The 21,458-nt window shown below is 51.5% G+C and overlaps 1 protein-coding gene across 1 annotated transcript in view; it reads right to left on the reverse strand.

Annotated features, from left to right (window-relative positions):
- Positions 1-21,458, reverse strand: part of LOC129200938 (ATPase family AAA domain-containing protein 2-like) — a gene marked incomplete at its 3' end in the record, with an annotated part of 115,088 nt that overhangs the window by 48,736 nt on the left and 44,894 nt on the right. The window lies entirely within an intron of this gene.

The following is a 21,458-nucleotide window of genomic DNA, read 5'->3' on the forward strand; positions in this document are numbered from 1 at the left end:
GACCTTCCGACGAGGAGGATTTCAATCACCTTTCCTTCATCGCTCGTTTTAAAGAGCGCCTCGCTTCCTGCAGTTCTCCAAGCTGGTGGAGCGAGGCCTCGTAGTATGCTTCCCATATCTGGCTTTAAGTTGGGGCATCTGAGATGAAGCCCCTGAAGCTATTTTATAGTTCTCAGATCCAGCGTAGAAGGATGTAACAAGACCTAAAGCTTAATGACAGGCAGTCTGGTCTGTCAGAGTCACTTTTCACATTCTTCCTCTCAAAGGTTTAAGAAAGAAATTGTAACAGAAAGCCTGTCAACTTATTTTTAATTTGTCAGAGCCCTACATTTATTTGAAGGCAGTTTTTGTGCACACTCACACACAGGAGTATAGAAAGACTTAAACCAATACTTTCAGCATTCGCCACTGAGACAACTAGAAAAAACCCCTAGACCAAGAAATAATCTCACCTGCAAACGTACTCATAGTATTCCTACAGCTGGATGCCTATGGCTTAGACATCGTCCTACAAAATGTATAGGCATGCCTGGGAACTGCCTATAATGTTGGGTTATGCGATCAAAGGCTAATCTGCATAAACAAAAGGCAGCGGGGAAGCACGGGTGGGCAGAGGCACCCCAGTAACACAGCGCCAGGGGAACAGCCCGGCCCCGCTCCTTGTGAGGCCATCGCTCAGCCCAAGGCCCAGCTCCAGGGTGAGGGACCCCCCCAGCGGTGCAGGCAGGAGAGCCCTTGGGGTCACCGAACAGACCAAGTGAGGGCCTCTGCCTAGAATACGACTCGCTGGGGGATGCCCATCATCACAGCCTGTCCTGGCTTCTTATTTATTTAATGGCACTTCTGCCTCCCGGGGCACAGAGGTCCGAGCAGCGGCAACGGGAGAAAGGGCTGCAGCTCCTCACAGCCTGCACCATTGCTAACAGACACCAAGCCAGCATCAGCTAGCAAGTGGCTTAACTTTTGGGAACCAGGTACCGGAAAGGTCACCAGTCTGGGCCAGCTATGGGAGACACTGGGCTGGGGGGACAGCTACTGGAGAGGCCATAGGTCCGGGCCAGGGACCCATCTGTCTCTGTACATGAGGTAACTGGGAGAGCAGGTCATTCAGGGCCAGTTACTGGTTTGACTGAGCGTCTAAGGACAGTTACAGAGGGGTATACATAGTACATGCGTGTGTATATGTGCGCACGCACACGGGATCTAAATACCAGCAGCTGGAGCAGGGCTGTGCACCTCTGGGGCTTACACAGCTGGCTGCCAGCCCCTGGAGGCAGCTACAGACAAACTGGGCACCCAAACCCAAATCATACAGGGATCCGTGTTACATAGATGCATCTGTGTGTGTTTTCCCACTAATGGGTTTTCAGCCTGATCAGCCAGAGAGGGAAGAAGGATCAGGCCATTTGTACTGTCCATAAGGCTGCCAGATTCAGCCACTCCAAACATACAGCACTTTCAAATAAGGATATTTTAAGTAAGAGGCTTTATTTCTAAATACACGTTCACCTGTGAAATTAGACTCCAAAGCTGGAAGCAACTCTGGAAGATTCAGCTTGCTTAAACTCCAAGATACACAAGTTATAGCTGCCACTTTGGCTATCTCTGCTTCATTGATCTAGAAGTAAATATTCCTTGGGATAAATCTTAAAGGTTTGCCACATCAGCTAAAAGATGACTGGAATAATACGCTTCACAAATCTCTGGGCCATATCCAAGACTGAAAGAAGAACAAATACTTAGAGAATGTCAGCACAGATGTTAGGAGAAAAAAAAAAAGAACAAAACAGTATAGCGACCTGGGAGATTTTTCTATGTATACTTATGCACTTGTTTGCTTTTTAAAAACATATTTTTAATACAATGTTCACAATACAATACGTGTGATAGCCATGATCCTCAGTACTGTCTTTTTACCTTAACCGTGGCTCAAATAAGGACACGGGCAAAGCAGTACCAATGTAGAGTGCTAACTCTGACTGCCCTCCATTCATAGGAAGGCATCCCAGTTCCAGGAGATGGCAGGCACCAAGAACCATCAGGTTAACTCCAGCAAGCTGCCGGCAGAGCAAGAGTAACTAGCTCTTGTCAACCTTATCAGGCTGAAAAAACACACTCAAGGACTGAAATTCAGTAGAAGCAAATGGCTAAACTGGAAAGATAAAGCAACTGGATGGAAGAATTTTGTGAAGTATTTCAAAATTTGAAAGCATTTACTATTTTGTTACTTTTCTCATGCTGTAGGAAGCGATTAGCCATTGTTTCTAAAAAGTCTTTTATAAGAGCTGTGTTTAGCTATCTGGTATCTCTGAGGAAGTCACTCTATGTTGAGGTACTATCAGAACAGATATATGCGCTTAGGCAACAAGGCTGTGAACTCTGATGCTGAGGTCCCTACACAGACAAGGCATGAAGCACTTTTCAGCCTGGAAAAGTGCCAGTTTCCACTTTGCCCAGATGAAGGGGGAACTCAGGAGCACACAGGTCTCAAGTACAGGTCACAAGACAATCTTGTTCAGCCTGAGGAATTACACCAGGTTTACAGACCTGCAGATAACGCAGCTTCCAAAGGGGCATTAGCCTCTCTGGATCTGCCATGGGGCTGGAAACGTGGAAGAGGATAAACCCATCAGATGCCAGTTTACCTTAGGCCTTCTGCTGTATGCTCCTTACTCTCTATGGACGAAATAAGCTAAATAACTGGAGATAAACCGCTTGCTGATATCAGAAAAAAATGCAAAAGCTGCCACCACCAAGTCCTTGCACATCAACAAGTTAGGAAAGAGGCATTAGGACTTGAACATGCAGCTAGCACCGGGATCATCTCATGCGCTTCTGCATCGTCTCTGCGGTTAGAAAGCTCCAGCAAAGTCCAGCCCTCTGAAACGTAAAGTAAGAATGACTCCATGCCTCAAAGCATGGGAAAGGTCTGCAAAACAGGAAAAAAAAAAAGAAAGAAAGAAAAGAAAGAAAGAAACCAAAACAAAAAAGAACCTTACAGCCAGTTTCATAATGATGATTCTGCTTTGGTTTCAGTGAAAAGTTTACGTTTAGCTTCCTCATTCCTCATCGCCACACTGAGAACACGTGCCAGCTGCTTAACCTACCTCCCGCTGGGGGAGGGGTGAGCGAGCGGCACGTGGCGCTCAGCTGCCAACCACATCAGCCCTTTTGGCACCCAACGTGGGGCATGAGGGGTTGTGATAATGACAAGTCTGACCCAAGTGTGTTAAAACAAAATTGTTACAAGCATTTATAATGTTCTTGAAACAGTCGCTGGTCATAATGATGTTCTGTTTGGTCACATGGCTCTGGTTTGTAAACCCGTGTTTATGTAATCCCTGTGGCGCTGTTTATCGCCTCTGGGAGAGGGGTTCCTGTTCTCATATTGTTGTATTGTGTGATAATGACTTGATAAGATATCATCGACAGTCATGCATCTGAGCTGGTACCTGTACGTAGCATTTCTGTCATGCCCGTACCTCGGTCAACTTCTTTCAGAATTGATTAAGAATTGCACCCAATCTATGGGGAAGACGGGGGGGATACCTTCTCCCACTCTTTCACCTCCCCTTTTCCCTTTTGGTTGGCTACAACAATTTTTGAGAATGTTGAATACCCTTGGAATGTTCAGGCCAGTATATTCCTATTGCTAGGTCTCCTGCATGTTTTCCAAGTCCTGTTCAGGGTTAGCAAAAATTGTTTCAAGAATACCACCGAGGGATCTTCCCCGAGGCTGAATGGTCAGGGCTGGCATGGCATGTGGGAGAGTATGGGCGGGTATCTAGAGACGCTCTCACCCCCAATGGTTTGGAGCTTCACCCCCGAACAACTGCAAGACCCTGATAAAATGGTAGAATATTTGAAAGAAAAATGCTGTGGGTATTCTAAGGAGACACAACTTACTGGGCTGTGCTGGGCCCTGGCCACAATCTATCAAACACTGCTTGATAGGAGACAGCACCATCCAGAGAGAGAGAGCGGACCCACAGGCTCTGCAGCTACCCAGGCCCCTGCAACAGGCCCTGCAGCTGCCCAAGCCCCCGCAACAGGCACTGTAGCCGAGCCAAAAGATCAACCCATACCAGTATCAGTCGCCCCTATACACAAAAAGAAATACACAAAGAAATCGGTTCGCTTATTGAGAGATGATGATGAACCAGGACCATCACGAGAACAAGAAGAGCCAGAACCAGAAGTGATCACCCGATCCCTGGCCAAGGCCAAGCAGCCAGGATCCTTGTCTAGGGAAGGGGGCATTGACAAGGCAATTGGGAAGAAGGCACAGGCCCTCAGCCTCTGGAGGCGACTCCTGTCAAGTGTGAGGGAAAGGTATCCTTTCAGCGAAGATGTCGTATGTCGGCCAGGCAAGTGGACCACCATGGAGAGAGGTATCCAATATCTGAGGGAATTAGCTGTGCGGGAGATGGTTTATTATGATCCGGACAACGCACAGTTGCCCACAGACCCCGATGAAGTCCAATGTACCCCACCCACGTGGCAAAAATTTGTGTGAAGTGCACCATCATTGTACGCCAACTCACTGGCAGTCATCGACTGGAAAAGTGAAGAGGCACCCACAGTGGACGAAGTGGCTGGCCGACTCCGGAATATGAAGAGAGCTTTTCTTCCTCCCTTGTCTCGGCTGTGGAGAAACTGTCCCAGGACGTCCAGCAACTCAAAGGGGATATATCGTACCCCCCACCTGCACAGACCCGTATTTCAGCTGTTAGGAGTAAGTGTTTATCTGCTCTGGAGAGGGGATACGGAGCATAAACACCACGCGGTATCCTGTGGTTTCATCTGCGTGACCACGGAGAAGACATGAGGAAATGGAATGGGAAGCCTACCTCAACCCTGCGGGCACACGTACACGAGCTACAAGGCAAGACAGCTGTACAAAGGGACTCTTCCAGCAAGAATACTGCTCCAGTTTCCACCGGGCAGCCCCCCAGATAAGTGGAAGGCCTGATCGCACTTATGATCCTCTTGAAGGGACTTCTAAGTCCTTTCTGCAAGAGATGAGTAGTGAATATGATGAGCAGGATTAGAGGGGCCCTGCCTCCAGCCAGGTGGAGGAAAGGGACAAGAGAGTGTATTGGACTGTGTGGATCCGATGGCCTGGCACATCGGACCCACAGGAGTACAAGGCCCTAGTGGACACCGGTGCACAGTGCACCCTAATGCCATCGAGCTAGGAAGGGGTGGAACCGATATCTATTTCTGGTGTGACGGGGGGATCCCAACAGTTGACTCTGTTGGAAGCTGAAGTAAGTCTAACTGGGAATGAGTGGCAAAAGCACCCCATTGTGACTGGGCCAGAGGCTCCATGCATCCTGGGCATAGACTACCTCCGGAAAGGGTATTTCAAAGACCCAAAAGGCTACCGGTGGGCTTTTGGAATAGCCGTCTTGGAAGCGGAGGAAATTGAACCATTGTCTAGTTTGCCCGGTCTCTCGGAGGACCCTTCTGTTGTAGGGTTGCTGAGGGTTGAAGAGCAACAGGTGCCGATCGCTACCACAACTGTGCACCAGCAGCAATACTGCACCAACAGAGACTCCCTGGTTCCCATCTACAAGCTAATTCATCAACTGGAGGGTCAGGGAGTGATCAGCAGAACCCACTCACCCTTTAACAGCCCCATATGGCCAGTACGGAAGTCCAATGGAGAGTGGAGGCTGACGGTAGACTATCGTGGCCTGAATGAAGTCACACCGCCGATGAGCGCTGCCGTGCCAGACATGCTGGAACTTCAATATGAACTGGAGTCAAAGGCAGCCAAATGGTATGCCACAATTGATATAGCTACTGCATTTTTCTCAATCCCTTTGGCAGCAGAGTGCAGGCCACAGTTTGCCTTCACTTGGAAGGGCGTCCAGTACACCTGGAATCGACTGCCCCAGGGGTGGAAACACAGCCCCACCATTTGCCATGGACTGATCCAGAGTGCACTGGAAAAGGGTGAAGCCCCAGAGCACCTGCAATACATTGATGACATCGTTGTATGGGGCAACTCAGCAGAGGAAGTTTCTGAGAAAGGGAAGAAAATAATCCAAATCCTGCTGCAGGCTGGCTTTGCCATAAAACAAAGTAAGGTGAAGGGGCCTGCGCAGGAAATCCAGTTATAGGAATAAGGTGGCATGATGGGCGGCGTCAGATCCCAATGGATATTATCAACAAAATAGCAGCCATGTCTCCACCAACCAACAAAAAGGAGACACAGGCTTTCTTAGGTGTTGGGGGTTTCTGGAGAATGCACATTCCGAATTACAGTCTGATAGTAAGCCCTCTCTACCACGTAACCTGGAAGAAGAATGATTTCAAATGGGGCCCTGAGCAACGACAAGCTTTTGAACAAATTAAACAGGAAATAGTTCATGCTGTAGCTCTTGGGCCAGTCCGGGCAGGACCAGATGTAAAAAATGTGTTGTACACCGCAGCCGGGGAGAATGGCCCTACCTGGAGTCTCTGGCAGAAAGCACCAGGGGAGACTCGAGGTCGACCCCTGGGGTTTTGGAGTCGGGGATACAGAGGATCCGAGGCCCGCTACACTCCAACGGAAAAGGAGATATTGGCAGCCTGTGAAGGGGTTCAAGCTGCTTCAGAGGTGATTGGCACTGAAGCACAGCTCGTCTTGGCACCCCGACTGCCAGTGCTGGGCTGGATGGTCAAAGACAGGGCTCCTTCTACACATCATGCAACCGATGCTACATGGAGTAAGTGGGTTGCACTGATTACACAGCGGGCTCGAATAGGAAGCCCCAATCATCCCAGAATTCTGGAAGTGATCACAGACTGGCCAGAAGGGAAAGATTTTGGAATGTCGCCAGAGGAGGAGGTGACACGTGCTGAAGAAGTCCCACCGTATAATAAACTAACAGAAGATGAGAAACCATATGCCCTCTTCACTGATGGGTCCTGTCGCATTGTGGGAAAGCATCGAAGGTGGAAGGCCGCTGCATGGAGTCCTACACGGCGAGTTGCAGGAGCTGCTGAAGGAGAAGGTGAATTGGGCCAGTTTGCAGAGGTGAAAGCCATCCAGCTGGCTTTAGATATTGCTGAAAGAGAAAAGTGGCCAACACCGTACCTCTATACCGACTCATAGATGGTGGCCAATGCCCCGTGGGGGTGGTTACAGCAGTGGAAGCGGAGCAACTGGCAACGCAGAGGCAAACCCATCTGGGCTGCCCCATTGTGGCAAGAAATTGCTGCCCGGCTAGAGAAGCTAGTTGTAAAGGTACGACATGTAGATGCCCACGTAGCCAAGAGTCGGGCCACTGAGGAACATCAGAACAACCAGCAGGTGGATCAGGCTGCCAAGATTGAAGTGGCTCAGGTGGATTTGGACTGGCAGCGTAAGGGCGAATTGTTCATAGCTCGGTGGGTCCATGACACCTCAGGCCTTCAAGGAAGAGATGCGACATATAGATGGGCCCGTGATCGAGGGGTGGACTTGAGCATGGACGCCATCTCACAGGTCATCCATCAATGTGAAACATGCGCTGTAATCAAGCAAGCCAAGCCAGTAAAGCCTCTGTGGTATGGAGGACGATGGTTGAAATATAAATATGGGGAAGCATGGCAGATTGACTACGTCACTCTCCCACAAAGCCGCCAAGGCAAGCGTTATGTTCTTACAATGGTGGAAACAACCACTGGATGGCTGGAAACATATCCTGTGCCCCATGCCACTGCCTGGAACACTATTCTGGGTCTTGAAAAGCAAGTCCTGTGGCGACATGGCACCCCAGAGAGAATTGAGTCAGACAACGGGACTCATTTTCGGAACAACCTCATAGACACCTGGGCCAAAGAGCATGGTATTGAGTGGGTGTATCACATCCCCTACCATGCACCAGCCTCTGGGAAAACTGAAAGGTACAATGGACTGCTAAAAACTACCCTGAGAGCAATGGGTGGTGGGACCCTCAAACACTGGGACACACATTTAGCAAAGGCCACCTGGTTAGTCAACACTCGGGGATCTGCCAGTCGAGCTGGCCCTGCCCAATCAAAATTTCCACGCCCAGTAGAAGGGGATAAAGTTCCTGTAGTGCGCATGAAAAATATGTTGGGTAAAACAGTTTGGGTTATCCTTGCTTCGGGCAAAGGCAAGCCCATCTGCAGGATTGCTTTTGCTCAGGGACCAGGGTGCACTTGGTGGGTGATGAGAAAGGATGGGGAAGTCCGGTGTGTACCCCAAGGGGATTTGATTTTGGGTGAAAATAGCCAATAAATTACATTGCATGATGTTAATAGCTATATACTGTATCAATGGTACGACCATAAGAATCACCCAAAACTAATGAAGGATGGACTTTGGAACTAGAACTGACTTCAACTGGTGCCCAGGAACTTCATCGAAAATCACATCTTTGACGTCCAGACTGCGAGCATGGACCATACCAGATACACCAGCCGGGAAAAAAAAAAACCCCTCCGGATGCAGCGTGCAACAATCCAGCAGCACGCACCATTGTTCCTGCTCTGGGAGACTGTAATGGCAGATGGAGCCCAAAGCCATGGACTAAATGAACTCGATGGACACTTTAGAGCGATGGCCCATGGAGTAAGAGAATGGTGTCTGTGAAATAATCTGGGCATGACGTAGATGGTATAGAATAAGGGGTGGATAATGTCCTGGTTCTGGCAAGGATAGAGTTAATTTCACAAGGAGCCAGGACAGGTGAGCCAAGCTGGCCGGGGGCTATTCCAGACCATGTGACGTCATGCTCACCATAAAAGGGGGCTAGTCGGGCAGGGGAGGGGGGTGTGAGCTTCTGGAGGGTCAGTCCTTAGATCGGTAAATTGTTCTCTGTTATCACCCACTGTTAATATCTGTTATCAGTACTGTTGTTGATTGTTTCCCTCTCCCTTGCTGTCCCAGTAAACTGCCCTTATCCCAACCCTGGAGCCTTTGCCATTGTTTTTCCGTTCCCCTCCCCATCCCGCTGGGGGGGGGGTGGGGGGGGGGGGTGAGCGAGCGGGGCGTGGTGCTCAGCTGCCAGCTGGGCCTAAACCACATCAGTTATGCAAGCCAAAGTCGTGTTTTTCTGCAGCTGCTGGTTTCTTGATTCTGCAGTTTGATTTTCAAATGGTACCTAATTGCAAAACGATCATTGACCTTCTTTTATTGTATGAGTATCGTCCCAGCCCTGAGCAGCGTAAGTTAAAAAGCTGTACTTCAAGCGGCATGGGCCCAGAGTCCCCTGCAGAATACAAGACTTACGTCCTAATGTTTGCAATGGAAGATGTGTTTCCTTAACCTTAATTAATTTGGAGTGTTACCGAGCAGTGCTGTTAATGGCAATGTGACTCTATTTTTTTTCCTGGTTTTACCCTGCCTTTTTCCTCTAGTGCTTTTTTTTGTGTCTAATTGTTACGGAGCAGTGACTTTTGCCAGCAAGTAAGTGAAAGTCAAGCATTTCTCAGTGAAAAAATGGTAGAAATCCTGTCTCTGTCATCGCAGAAAGCGACTGTATTCCAGGTACAGGATACTTCGCCGACACTGTGTTCCAGATAAACAGAAATGCTGACTTTAAGAAACTTGTGTCGTTCCAGATTCGTGGGTACGCCGTACGACTCGTGGGACACATTCTCAGGCAGAAGAGCAACAGGTGATGTGTGCCATGGAAATTCTCACACAGCCAGTGATTGTGGATTACTATGAGCTCAAAGTAAGTCTAATTTCAATTTTGTTAATACTGAAGTAGGACGTTGCCTTGCTACGTGTGAATTAAGACGTAAGAGACAGCTGCTCCTCTGGAGAGGCAGACCACCACAGGCCTGCCAGGAAGGAGTGCTGGCCTACAGCATTAAGGCCCCTTCTAGCTGTCTCGTTCGTTCTTTTCAAGGTTGAGCAAGTAATAAAAAAAAAAAAATAAAATAAATGAAAGTAACAGTGAAAATGCTTTCCCTCTCTCTTCTTTGGTACTTTGGTAACTGTGTCCAGGCTCCACTCAGCCCATGGAAGGGGACATGCGAGTGCCCCCTGCATTGCAAAATCAGCCAGGGGCTCCTGACGGCAGTTTAACTCGGCTTTAAGGGATGCTCCTGTACCCTGTTCTGCTCTGAAGGGGCAGCAACTTCCAGGGGAGGAATGGAAACCCCATCCAGGACCCTGCAACATCTGAAGCCCTGATGGCTCTTGCTCTGCAGCCTGGAGGGCTCAGCGCAGTGGACACAGGGTCCCCTGTGCTGGCAGGGCTTCGGCAGATCTGTTGGCGAGTGGGCCAGTGACTTTGGGTCATCATGGCCACTGGGGTCTGTCCTGGGCCATAAAACTCTTCTAGGGGTCACACAGTGACTTAATGAAATCCTGTAGTCACCTGGGGACAGGTTCGGGTAACGAAGAAAGAAAAAAACAGGCGAGAACAATAATCCTTTGCAATGGCTTCTCTTCCTCTTGCTTTCTCTTAGTCTGTTGGGGTTTTTGTTGCTTTGGGGGTTTTTTTCCCTGTTATTGTACTGGTTCCTGGTTTTTTCCTTCTGGTCTCCTGACTTTTCTGTAGCACTTTCTTTTCCCAGTATCTCTTTTTCTCCCCCCCTCCCCCTTTTCTGCACTTGTGGTTTTTTCTGTGCAAACCAGGGCCCACATTTCATTTACATCTTGCCTGGCACGCCTGCTGATGTTTGTGCACAGTGCCCTAGGCTGTGGTTTGCATGTGTTGATGTGCTCCCATTTAGTCTCTCCTTTTTTTTCTTTGGAGAAAAAAAAAGATATAGCTTTCCTTAGTGGTGCCTTCATATTAAAAAAAATCCCCCACACTTTAAAGTCTTCTCTAATGCCCTTTCTCTCCCCTTGATCAGGCACTGGGCACTGCAAAGGGACACACAGGGACCACAGTCCCAGTGCCTGGCAGTGCGGCACCGCTGCCCCTTCCTGTCCCAAGTAGATCCAGCGCTGGAGGAAGAGCCCAAGATCTCAAACACCTCCAGACAGGTCTGGAGGTCTGGCCTGACAACACATTCCATCCTCTCCTGCAGCACCTTCTCCCCCTGCCCAGCACCAAGGAGGTCTCGGGCTGCTGGCAGACTCAGGAAGCCTTCAGTTATGCTTCCATCATGGCTCCAGCCCTGGAAGAAATGTATTTATTTCTAAATAAAAAATGAGACTGTGATCTCATGTCAGGGATGAAGCAGGTCCTGACAAGTCATGCCAAACAGTTCCTGTTACTGCAGGGACCAGAATAGCAACATGCACCCCGGGGCTCTGCTAGCGGACGGATTATCTTCAGGAAGACACTTTGGGAACGTACCCTGGGAAGAGCAGGATAATTTTGGTTTCCAAAAGGTCCTTATGTATTAAGATCCAGGGGGAGAGTGAAGAGGAAGGTGGGCAAAGTGTGCCGGGCACAGTTCTTCCAGCACCCTAGTGTTGGATTTGCATGGGAAGGTTTTGGTAGCTGGGGGGGGCGCGGGGGGGGCGGTCTACAGGGGTGGCTTCTGTGAGAAGCTGCTAGAAGCTTCCCCTGTGTCTGATAGAGCCAATGCCAGCCGGCTCCAAGATGGACCCACCACTGGCCAAGGCCAAGCCCATCAGCGCCTCCGTGATAACATATTTAAAAAGGAAAAAAACAGTTAGAGAGGGAGCTTTTGCAGCCGGAAAGAGGAGTGAGAAGATGTAGAAACTCTGCAGACACCATGGTGAAGCAGGCTGTCCCCCTGCAGCCCATGGAGGAAGGATGAGGGGGTGTAGAGATTCCACCTGCAGCCCATGGAGGACCCCACACCAGAGCAGGTGGAGGCACCTGAAGGAGACTGTGGCCCTGTGGGAAGCCCGCGCTGGAGCAAGCTCCTGGCAGGACCTGTGGACCCGTGGAGAGAGGAGCTCACGCCAGAGCAGGTTTGCTGGCAGGACTTGTGACCCCGTGGGGGACCCACGCTGGAGCAGTCTGCTCCTGAAGGTCTGCACCCCGTGGGAGAGAGACTCACGTTGGAGCAGTTGGTGAAGGACTGTCTCCCATGAGAGGGACTCCTCCATGCTGGAGCAGGGGAACGATGAGAGGAGTCCTCCCCCTGAGGAGGAAGAAGCGGCAGTAACAACGTGTGATGAACTGACCATAACCCCCATTCCCCGTCCCCCTGTTCTGCTGAGGGGGGGCAGAGGTTGAAGCCAGGAGTGAAGTTGAGCCCGGGAAGATGGGAGGGGTGGGGGCAGGTGTTTTCAGATTTGATTGTATTTCTCATTCCTCTACTCTGTTTGCTTAGTAATAAGTTAGATGAATTTCCTCTCTAAGTTCAGTCTGGTTTGCTCGTGACGATAACTAGTGAGAGATCTCTCCCTGTTGTTATCTCGACCCAGAAGCTTTTTGTTATACTTTTTCTCCCCTGTTTGGTGAATGAGGGGAGTGATAGAGCGGCTCTGGTGGGCACCTGGCCCCCAGCCAGGCTCAACCCACCACAAATAGTAAAATTGCAAGGAGCTTGGAGATATAAATAATCGCAAGGATGCAAAAAAAAACAAAAGGAGGGAACTGTAGAAAATATAGAAGCTTAGCTATAAGAAAACTTATGCTAACCAGAAAGCTACTCAAGGCCTGGAAGGAAACTTCCAAAAAGGGGAAAATGTCATCGTGGGATAGAGGCCGTGAGACAGAAACTACACAATGATTAGCTTGGAATAATTAGTTTGTAATCAAGGTAACAGGTAATGAAGCTAACTGACCATGGCAATGTACAATGCTCCTACGTTCCACGTACAGTCCCTACCCAACCGGGCACTAGGCCCGGGAATATTAATCTTATGAAGTAAGTTGTTACGGACAGGTGTATCCACGGCGAGGATACTGCGCGTGCCTGCAAGAAGAGGGTCATCCAGCAAACATGGGTGTGAGACCAGTGACGACCACCAGAGACCCCTTGAGGGCCACCGACTCAAATCACTGAGCAGGCGTGACGGGGAGGAGACTACGCAAATGAATTCCAAGAAATGATTATCATAGGGCTGCCTTTTTTTGAGAAAAATGGTGAATATGTATGTTTTGATTCTATATAACCTGTGCGTTGGTAATCACCTGCGTGCACGTTGGGCGGAGCCGATTCCCCCGTGCATCCAGCGCTGCAAGAAAGCAAACCTAGGGCAACTCACGTCTGGTACATTTCTCATACCCTTTTACAGATGGCGACCCAGGTGGGACCCTAGGACGCAAGAGGAAGGAGCACCAGCTAATTCTCTGGACAAACCCGTGACCAACGCTCATTGCTGGCATAACAAAAATAGGTGCGTTCACCTAAGAGACTTGGACACGGGTGATTCCAGACAATACTGGGAGTACTCTTGTGTTTAAACTTGCTAAAGATTTGGTAAGGGGAAAAGAAATTTAAGAAACGGGAACTACGCCCAGCATTGAAAGGGGGACGCCCCTTGCTGAGGTTTTAGAAAATTTGAGTAAGGTTTATGGGGCACAGACTTTACAAAAGACAAGACTGATTGGGTTGTGTCAGGAGGAATGGCCGTTCCTAACTCGAACTCGAGGGGGAGGACCTATGGATATTGGCCGCCCCCCCCGCAAAGGAACTTTTAAGCCCCATAAGTTAACATTTCTAAGGATCATTTTAGAAGATGCTGCAAGTCCAAGTATTGATTATTGGTATATTTGGTATGATTGGTCTTATCAAAGACGTAAGCCATCTAAACTACGGGTAAGCTCGCTTCCCTCTGCCCCTGAGGCCGAGGAAACTGACCTTCCCCAAGCAGGGATGTTTCCCATGAAACTGCACTGCATCCCAAATCCCAGAGCAGGACCAGGAGCTCCTCCTGATGGCCCTGCAGTGACTGCTGTGATGCGCCACAAACCTTGGAAACAAGGTGACTTGATCATGTGGCAAAGTAAAATGCCAAGATTAAGAGATGGATGCAGATGGATGTGCACAAATGCTAGCTGGAATAGTCACTGATTACACACCTAACTGGAGTGACATGAAAACTTTGCTGAGAGAACTATTCCAGATGGATGAGGGAGAGAAAATTCTTCAAAAGGACTGAGAAATTGCTCAGAGAGGTCAAGGATTAAATCCCTGGCCCACTGAGGACCCCAACTGGAATTTAGCCACAACTGATGGAAAAAGACTGATGGAAAGGGCTCCCTTTCCTCCTTTCCCTAACCAATCTAATCCTAACCTTTTAGAGTGTTTTTCTTGGGGGAAGATAGGACATGTCCAGCGGGAGTGCCCACTCCGCCCAGGAAGTGCTGGACGAGGATCAAATCCACCGTATCCACCGTGCCCTCACTCACAACAGAAAAATAATAAGCTGAACTCCATGCTTGCCGAAGGACTGCGAAGATATCGAATGCAGGAGTGAAGGTAAACGAGTACGGACAAATCACTGCAAAGCTAAACGGACTTTTTGTTGAATTTTTAGTAGACACAGGAGCAACCTTGTCCCTTTGGAATGATGCACTCCCACAAACATGGATTTCTAAAGAAAAGGTACTTATAAGAGGGGTTGTTGGACAAGAAATAAAATCTATTTCGACCCCACTTCCAACGATCATTGCAGAAAAAATGGTATGGGGAAGATCTGTGGTACCTCCAAATTCACCTGTGTCTTTGCTAGGACGTGATCTTTTGCAGGAATTTGGTCGGCTTTTAAAATCCCAAAAGGACTTGAAGCACTTCCCCGGGAACCGTGGAGCAGCTCTGGTGATGAGATAGGATTATCGTTAGCCGCAGAACCGGTAATAATGAACACAAAAGGAGGGTCACCTCCATCAAGTAAACAGTACCCGATTGCAGATGAGGCTATTCCGAGTACTCAAAAACGGATTGCAGTTTTCTTAGAAAAAGGAATACTCAAGGAATGCCCAAGTCCATCTAATACTCCAATCTTGCCAGTAAGTAAACCTCGATTAGATAAGGATGGGGATCCGGAAGACAGATTTGTTCAAGATCTCCGCGCAGTAAATGAGCATGTAATTTCCCCACCCCCTCTTGTCCCTGACCCGAGTTTCATTCTTACCCAAACACCTGTATTGTATGGGCACAATATGTTACTGGTTTGGATTTAACAGGAGCAGGTTTTAGCATACCCATTGCTGAAGAAAGTCAATCGATTTTTGCTTTTACTTGGCAAGGGAAACAGTTGACTTGGACACACTTGCCACAAGGGTTCACTAGTTCCCCAACTATTTTTTTCTCAAATTCTCAGAAACCAGCTAAGAGACTTAAAAATTCCTGGCGGTTCTGTCTTGATTCAGTATGTCGAGGATCTGTTACTAGCAAGCCATACGGCTGAAGATTGTACGCGGGATATTGAATATCTGTGCATCCACCTTGCAAACAAGGGTCACCGTGCATCTCTATCCAAACTGCAACTCTGTCAACACCAGGTAAAGAAGGATCTGGGGTTTATTCTTGAACCAGGGAGGGAGAGAAGTAGATCCAGAACGGGTAAGAGCTAGACAAGAAATTCCCAGACCAGTAACAAAGAAACAATTAAGGGGATTTTTAGGACAAGTGGGATTTTGTAGGCCATGGATTCCTGGATTTAGTGACATAGCGAAACCTCTTAACGAGGCAACGAAAAATGAGGAGGTGGAACCAATAGCTTGGGGTCCTGAACGAGAAAAAGCCTTTTGTGCATTAAAGGGAGCATTAACGCGAGCTCCAGCTTTGGGGCTTCCAGACTATTCTAAGCCCTTTAAACTTTATTGCACAGTGTGTTGGATTTGCGTGGCAAGGTTTTGGTAGCGGGGGGGGCTACAGGGGTGGCTTCTGTGAGAAGCTGCCAGAAGCTTCCCCTGTGTCTGACAGAGCCAATGCCAGCCGGCTCCAAGACGGACCCGCCGCTGGCCAAGGCCAAGCCAATCAGCGCCTCTGTGATAACATAGTTAAGAAGGAAAAAAACCAGTTAGAAAGGGAGCTTTTGCAGCCGGAGAGAGGAGGGAGAAGACTTAAGAAACTTTTCAGGCACCAAGGCCAGTGCAGAAGGAGGGGCAGGAGGTGCTCCAGGCACCGGAGCAGAGATCCCCCTGCAGCCCGTGGTGAAGACCATGGTGAAGCAGGCTGTCCCCCTGCAGCCCACGGCGGAAGGATGAGGGGGTGTAGAGATTCCACCTGCAGCCCATGGAAGACCCCACGCCCGAGCAGGTGGAGGCACCTGAAGGAGGCTGTGGACCGTGGGAAGCCCGCGCTGGAGCAAGCTCCTGGCAGGAGCTGTGGACCCGTGGAGAGAGGAGCCCACGCCAGAGCAGGTTTGCTGGCAGGACTTGTGACCCCGTGGGGGACCCACGCTGGAGCAGTCTGCTCCTGAAGGTCTGCACCCCGTGGGAGAGACTCATGTTGGAGGAGTTGGTGAAGGACTGTCTCCCATGACAGGGACTCCTCCATGCTGGAGCAGGGGAACGATGAGAGGAGTTAGAGTGGCTCTGGTGGGCACCTGGCCCCCAGCCAGGGTCCACCCACCGCACCTGGCAACTCCATGTGGGACACGAAAGGTATTTGCACTACAGCGCAGTCTGCAGTAAAGAAAACTGGCCTTGCGCTTTGATTCCAACACCGCATCCTCAAACAAAACGAGGCTGTTCCCTTTGAGGAACAGGGATGGAAATCTCACCTGCCATCCCAAAGTTATGCTGTGGCATTGCTTCACTTTTGGCCCCTTTCCTCAGGCTTGGTAACTCTTTTGCAGAGCCTGCTTTTTCCTCTTTGTAACAGGGGATGTCTGGGGTTCCACAGGTTGCTTCGTTGTGGGGCACCACCTGCACCCCTGGATTTGCCTTCATCAATGCATCCTTGTACTAGGAAAGAAACGGAAAATTACCAGTCACGCCAGCGATGACATTATACCATCTACAGGGCAACAGAGCGCGCTGCTTATAAGACGATTTTATACAGTGAATAATCCTTCCATACCTTGATTCTTTCACAGTTTAATCGCGTGCTTTGAGTCGGACCATGATATCCTTCATCGAGGTTGAAAGTTAATCATGAATCTGCAGCTAAATAGTTACAAATAGTTTTTCATAGTTCCATAGTTAAGAATGCTACAGATAGTTTTTCACAGTTCAGGATGTCACAGAGAGTTTTGTAAATAGCGGCTAGGGACTCCTGAGGATGGCCGTTGTATAGTGCTACCATTATGTCAGTTCCTATTTACCCAGACAAGGTGTCAAGGAAGACGTGCTTGTCAAGAGGTAGAAGCATAACCCATACATCGTTAGTCTGATCAACAGACCCTGAAGAACCATTTGGGAGTGCCAGAAGTATTGAGAAACTAAGGGAAAGGTAATTTGGGCCAGGGTCTCCGCAACCACCGACCCACGAGCCCCCTACCCAAATTATACCACCTACCCAAAGATAAAGGCCGAGAAAAGAACCGAGCATGCCTTCTAGTTTGCATCCTACCAAAAGAAATCTGAACCACTCGTTGTAACTGGGAGTCTCCTAATTTGGAAGGTTTGCGTATAAATATGACAGAGAACGGGCATTAGGTGTGCTTGATTTGTGGAAATCCACCCAGCACCCAGGCCTGAATAAAAAGCAGTATGTCTCCTATGTGTGTCAGAATCGGCTTATTGCACACCAGGCAACGAATCCGCTGTTCGGACAAGCAGCGGATGTCTGGGAAGTCGAAATCTGCATTCAGGACAAGGGCTGCTCGTCCAGAGATTTCTCCTCAGGGCCTATCAAATAACTCCGCAGTGCGGGCATCCCGGCTGGGCCATCGGTAGCAGACACCCACTGCAACAGCTGCTTTGTTTTCCATGCCCCTCAGCCTCACCCAGAGGCTCTCCACCACATCCTTGCTGACTGGAAGGGCTGTACCATCCAACCTCTCCCTTACACAGAGTGTGACCCCTCCACCTCACCTGCCCTGCCTACCCCTCCTGAACAGCCTGCAGCCTCCATGCCAGCATTCCAGGCGTGGCACTCGTCCCACCAAGTCCCACAAATCCCAAGGAGATGCCAGCTCTGGGAACGCAGCAAGGCCCCCCCTGAACCCTTTCCCTCCCCAGGCAGGAGGGGCTGGGGAGGCTGTTGGGGCGGGGCGGAACACGTGGAGACCCCACATTCCTTCCTGGGAGACGCCAGAGAGTCCTTAGCAGCCAACAGCCAGAACGCAACATGGCACCGCCACCACTGCGGCTCCCACTGCGCAGCCCCCGGGGGCCCCCGGCACCCCGGCTCCCGCAGACTTTTCTCCTTCCCCAAACCTTCTACCCCCAAGGTACAGACCCACCCTGACCCCTGCACCCCAGGATGGTTCTTGGGGGCAAGAGCGGAGGTGACCGTCGGCCATCGCTCCTGTCTCTCTTCCAGGCGCAGCCAACCTGTGCCCACTGCCCCGCCAGCAGCAGCCCTTCCCTGCAGCCTGGGCACCCTCACTGCACGTGGCACCCCAGGGCCACCAGGCACTACCACCACCAGGTACGGCACCCCTGGCTGCTCTGCCACCCCGGCGCCTTCGCCATCCCCGGCCCCCGTGCACGCCCAGCATCCCCATCAGCCCTGTCCCCAGGGCACTTTTGGCACAGGGCTTCAGCAAGCCCAGGCAAGCGTCCCTGCTCTCGCCTGGCTGATGCGTGCCCAGCAAATCCAAGTCCCAGAGCATTTCCCCAATGCTTGGGGCCATCTCTCCCGGTTCACCTCCTAGAAGCCAGTCTCCTCCCTGCTTTGCAAGCCTGTCCCACCAGCACAGCAGCTCACCCCGCGCGGAGCACCCCGGCCACAAGCTCCCCACGTGCCCAGCACAGAGCTGGGGGATGTCGGCCATCGGGGCCAGCTCGGTGGCTGTCCTTGGAGGGCCCCAACCCCCTGGCCCAGCACAGCTCCCTCTCACCCACACAGGTCTGCAGAGGGCTCCATGCGGCTGCTTCTTCGACCCCCGGGTCTTCCACATCGAGTGGACGGTCACCAGCCTGCCTCCCCCGGCCAGCTCCACGCTCAGCCATGGCACCGCTTCTCTGCCGGGTGCTGCCCTGTGGGGGGGCCCCAGGGGCTGCAGGACCCTCCCGGCCTGGGCAGCCCCTCTGACCCCGCAGGGACAGCCGCCACACGTCACACCCCAAAACTATCAGGGGAGAGCGGAGGCCCCAGACCCCCCAGCACTGCCGACGTCCATCCCTGGCTACCGGCACATCGAGGGGCAGCCTGCCCACATCAACAGCTCAGGCACGGCCACCCCTGCGGGGGCACACCCGGGCACCAACATCCCCCCGGGCCCTGACACCCCCCACAGCCCCTCTGCTGGCCCCCACCACCAAGCCCCTGGGCACCCAGATGGAGACTTTGAAGTCTCTGAGGAGGAGCTTCTCCAAGAGGCCCTAAGGCTCTTTGGTTGCTCCTTGGATGCGGTGGGGACCAGTCAGGATGTTTCTGGCAACAGCCCCATGCCTGGGGACTCCTGTGGCACCCGTGCAGAGGGCACAGTGGTGGCCCCAACCCCCAGGTGTTGCCGATGTCTATCCCCGGCTACCAGCACATCGAGGGGCAGCCTGCCCAGACCAACATCTGCGGCACGGCCACTCCTGCGGGGGCACACCCGGACACCAACATCCCCCCGGGCAGCCATGACTCCCCCAGCCAAGCCCTGGAGGACCTGCCAGGAGACCTTGAGGTCTCCGATGAGGAGCTTCTCCAAGAGGCCCTAAGCCTCTTGGGTTGCTCCCTGGACGGGGTGGAGGCCAGCCACGAGGATGCCGGCAGCAGCCCTATGCATGGGGACCATGGTGGCACAGGCGCAGAAGGGGACACGGTGGCCCTTGCCTCCCCCGTGCTGCCAACATCCAGCGCCGGCTACCAGCACGTCGAGGAGCAGCCTGCCCAGCTCACTATCTACGGCACGGCCACCACTGCGGAGGCACACCTGGGCAGCAACAGCCCCCTGGGCAGCAACGACCCCTCCTGCCCTTCTGCTGCCTCCCAGAACCAAGTCCTTGGGGACCTGGCAGGCGACCTCACCGTGTCCGAGGAGGTGCCTCTCGAAGAGGCCCTAAGGCTCTTTGGTTGCTCCCTGGACACGGTGGGGGTCAGCCAGGATGCTTTCAGCAGCAGCAGCCCTGTGCCTGGGGAGCTTGGTGGCACCAGCACAGCCACCCCCCACTGCCACTTTGCCTCGCTCTCCCTGCCCGAGGAGCTGCTCACCCCCGACTACAGCGTCCCCGAGACCACCGACACCATGCTGAGCCTGGGAGAGTTCTACACCATGGGGATGGAGCCCCAGGAGCCGTGGGGGGCTGCGGGGATGGCCCTGCCACCGTCCCAGGCTGCCGCCTGCGAGAAGCGGGGGAAGAAGCGGGGGCAGAGCGCCTTGCCAAAGCCGGCCAGCAAGCGCAGGGCTCTGGCAGGCAGCACGGGGGTGGCAGGGGGGGAAGTAGAGCCCGAGCAGGGATGAGGTGGAGGTGGGGGGAGTGGGGGATGGGGGAGGAGGGGTGGTGTATTTGGGGGGGGGGGGAGGGAGGGAGGGGGGTTAGAGTAGCTTTGATGGGACCTTTTCTCTTGTGTTTTGTCAATTAAAAGCTGTTTCTCCAGAACCGCTCCGTGCCTGTGTGGGAGGGGGAGGGAGCACAGGGGGTCCAGGGAAAACGGCACCCAAGGCAGTAGCTCCATGCCTGGGGAATCCGGTGGCACTGGTGCAGAGGGCACAGCGGTGGCCCCAGCCCCCCTGCTGTTGCCGGCGTCCATCCCCGGCTACCAGCACATCCATGGGCAGCCTGCACAGGCTAATATCTCCACGGCTGGTTGGAGGCTTTCCCAACTCGAAAGAACGACTCAAAAGCGGTGGTTAAAGCTCTGTTGAAAGACAGAATACCTAGGTACGGAGTTCCTGAAATAATTGACTCGGACAGAGGAGCACATTTCTCTGCCGCAATTTTAGTGCAACTTTATCATTCATGAAATATCAAGATGCAATTGCGCACACCTTATCACCCACAATCATCAGGGCAAGTAGAAAGGATGACTAGGACGATCAAAGCCAAATTAGTTAAAAACCTGTAAACAAACCGGCTTGAAGTGGCCAGAAGCGCTAAATTTACTACTTTGGGACATTAGAAACACACCGAGGCAACCAGTGGGTGCATCTCCAGCAGAAGTTTTATTTGGGAGACTTTTAGCGGTACCTGGAACTTATATTCCAGTGAAAACGAGCCTTCTGGATGGAGACGAACAGGTAACTCAGTATTCGTTGTGCCTGCAAATTTTTTTTTCTTTTAATGCAATTGCAAAATCATGCTTATTGGTATCAAGGGATCGTATGTATAACAGTGATTTTTCCATGTTGTATACCCTGTCTTTCTAGTATAATAGTGTGTTGGGTTTGCGTGGCAGGGTTTTGGTAGCGGGGGGGCTACAGGGGTGGCTTCTGTGAGAAGCTGCTAGAAGCTCCCCCTGTGTCTGACAGAGCCAATGCCAGCCGGCTCTAAGATGGGCCCGCCGCTGGCCAAGGCCAAGCAAATCAGCGCCTCTGTGATAACATATTTAAGAAGTAGAAAAACACTTAGAGAGAGAGAGTT

The sequence above is a fragment of the Grus americana genome, unplaced genomic scaffold (genome assembly GCF_028858705.1).
Source record: "Grus americana isolate bGruAme1 unplaced genomic scaffold, bGruAme1.mat scaffold_69, whole genome shotgun sequence".
NCBI classification, from domain to species: Eukaryota; Metazoa; Chordata; class Aves; order Gruiformes; family Gruidae; genus Grus; species Grus americana.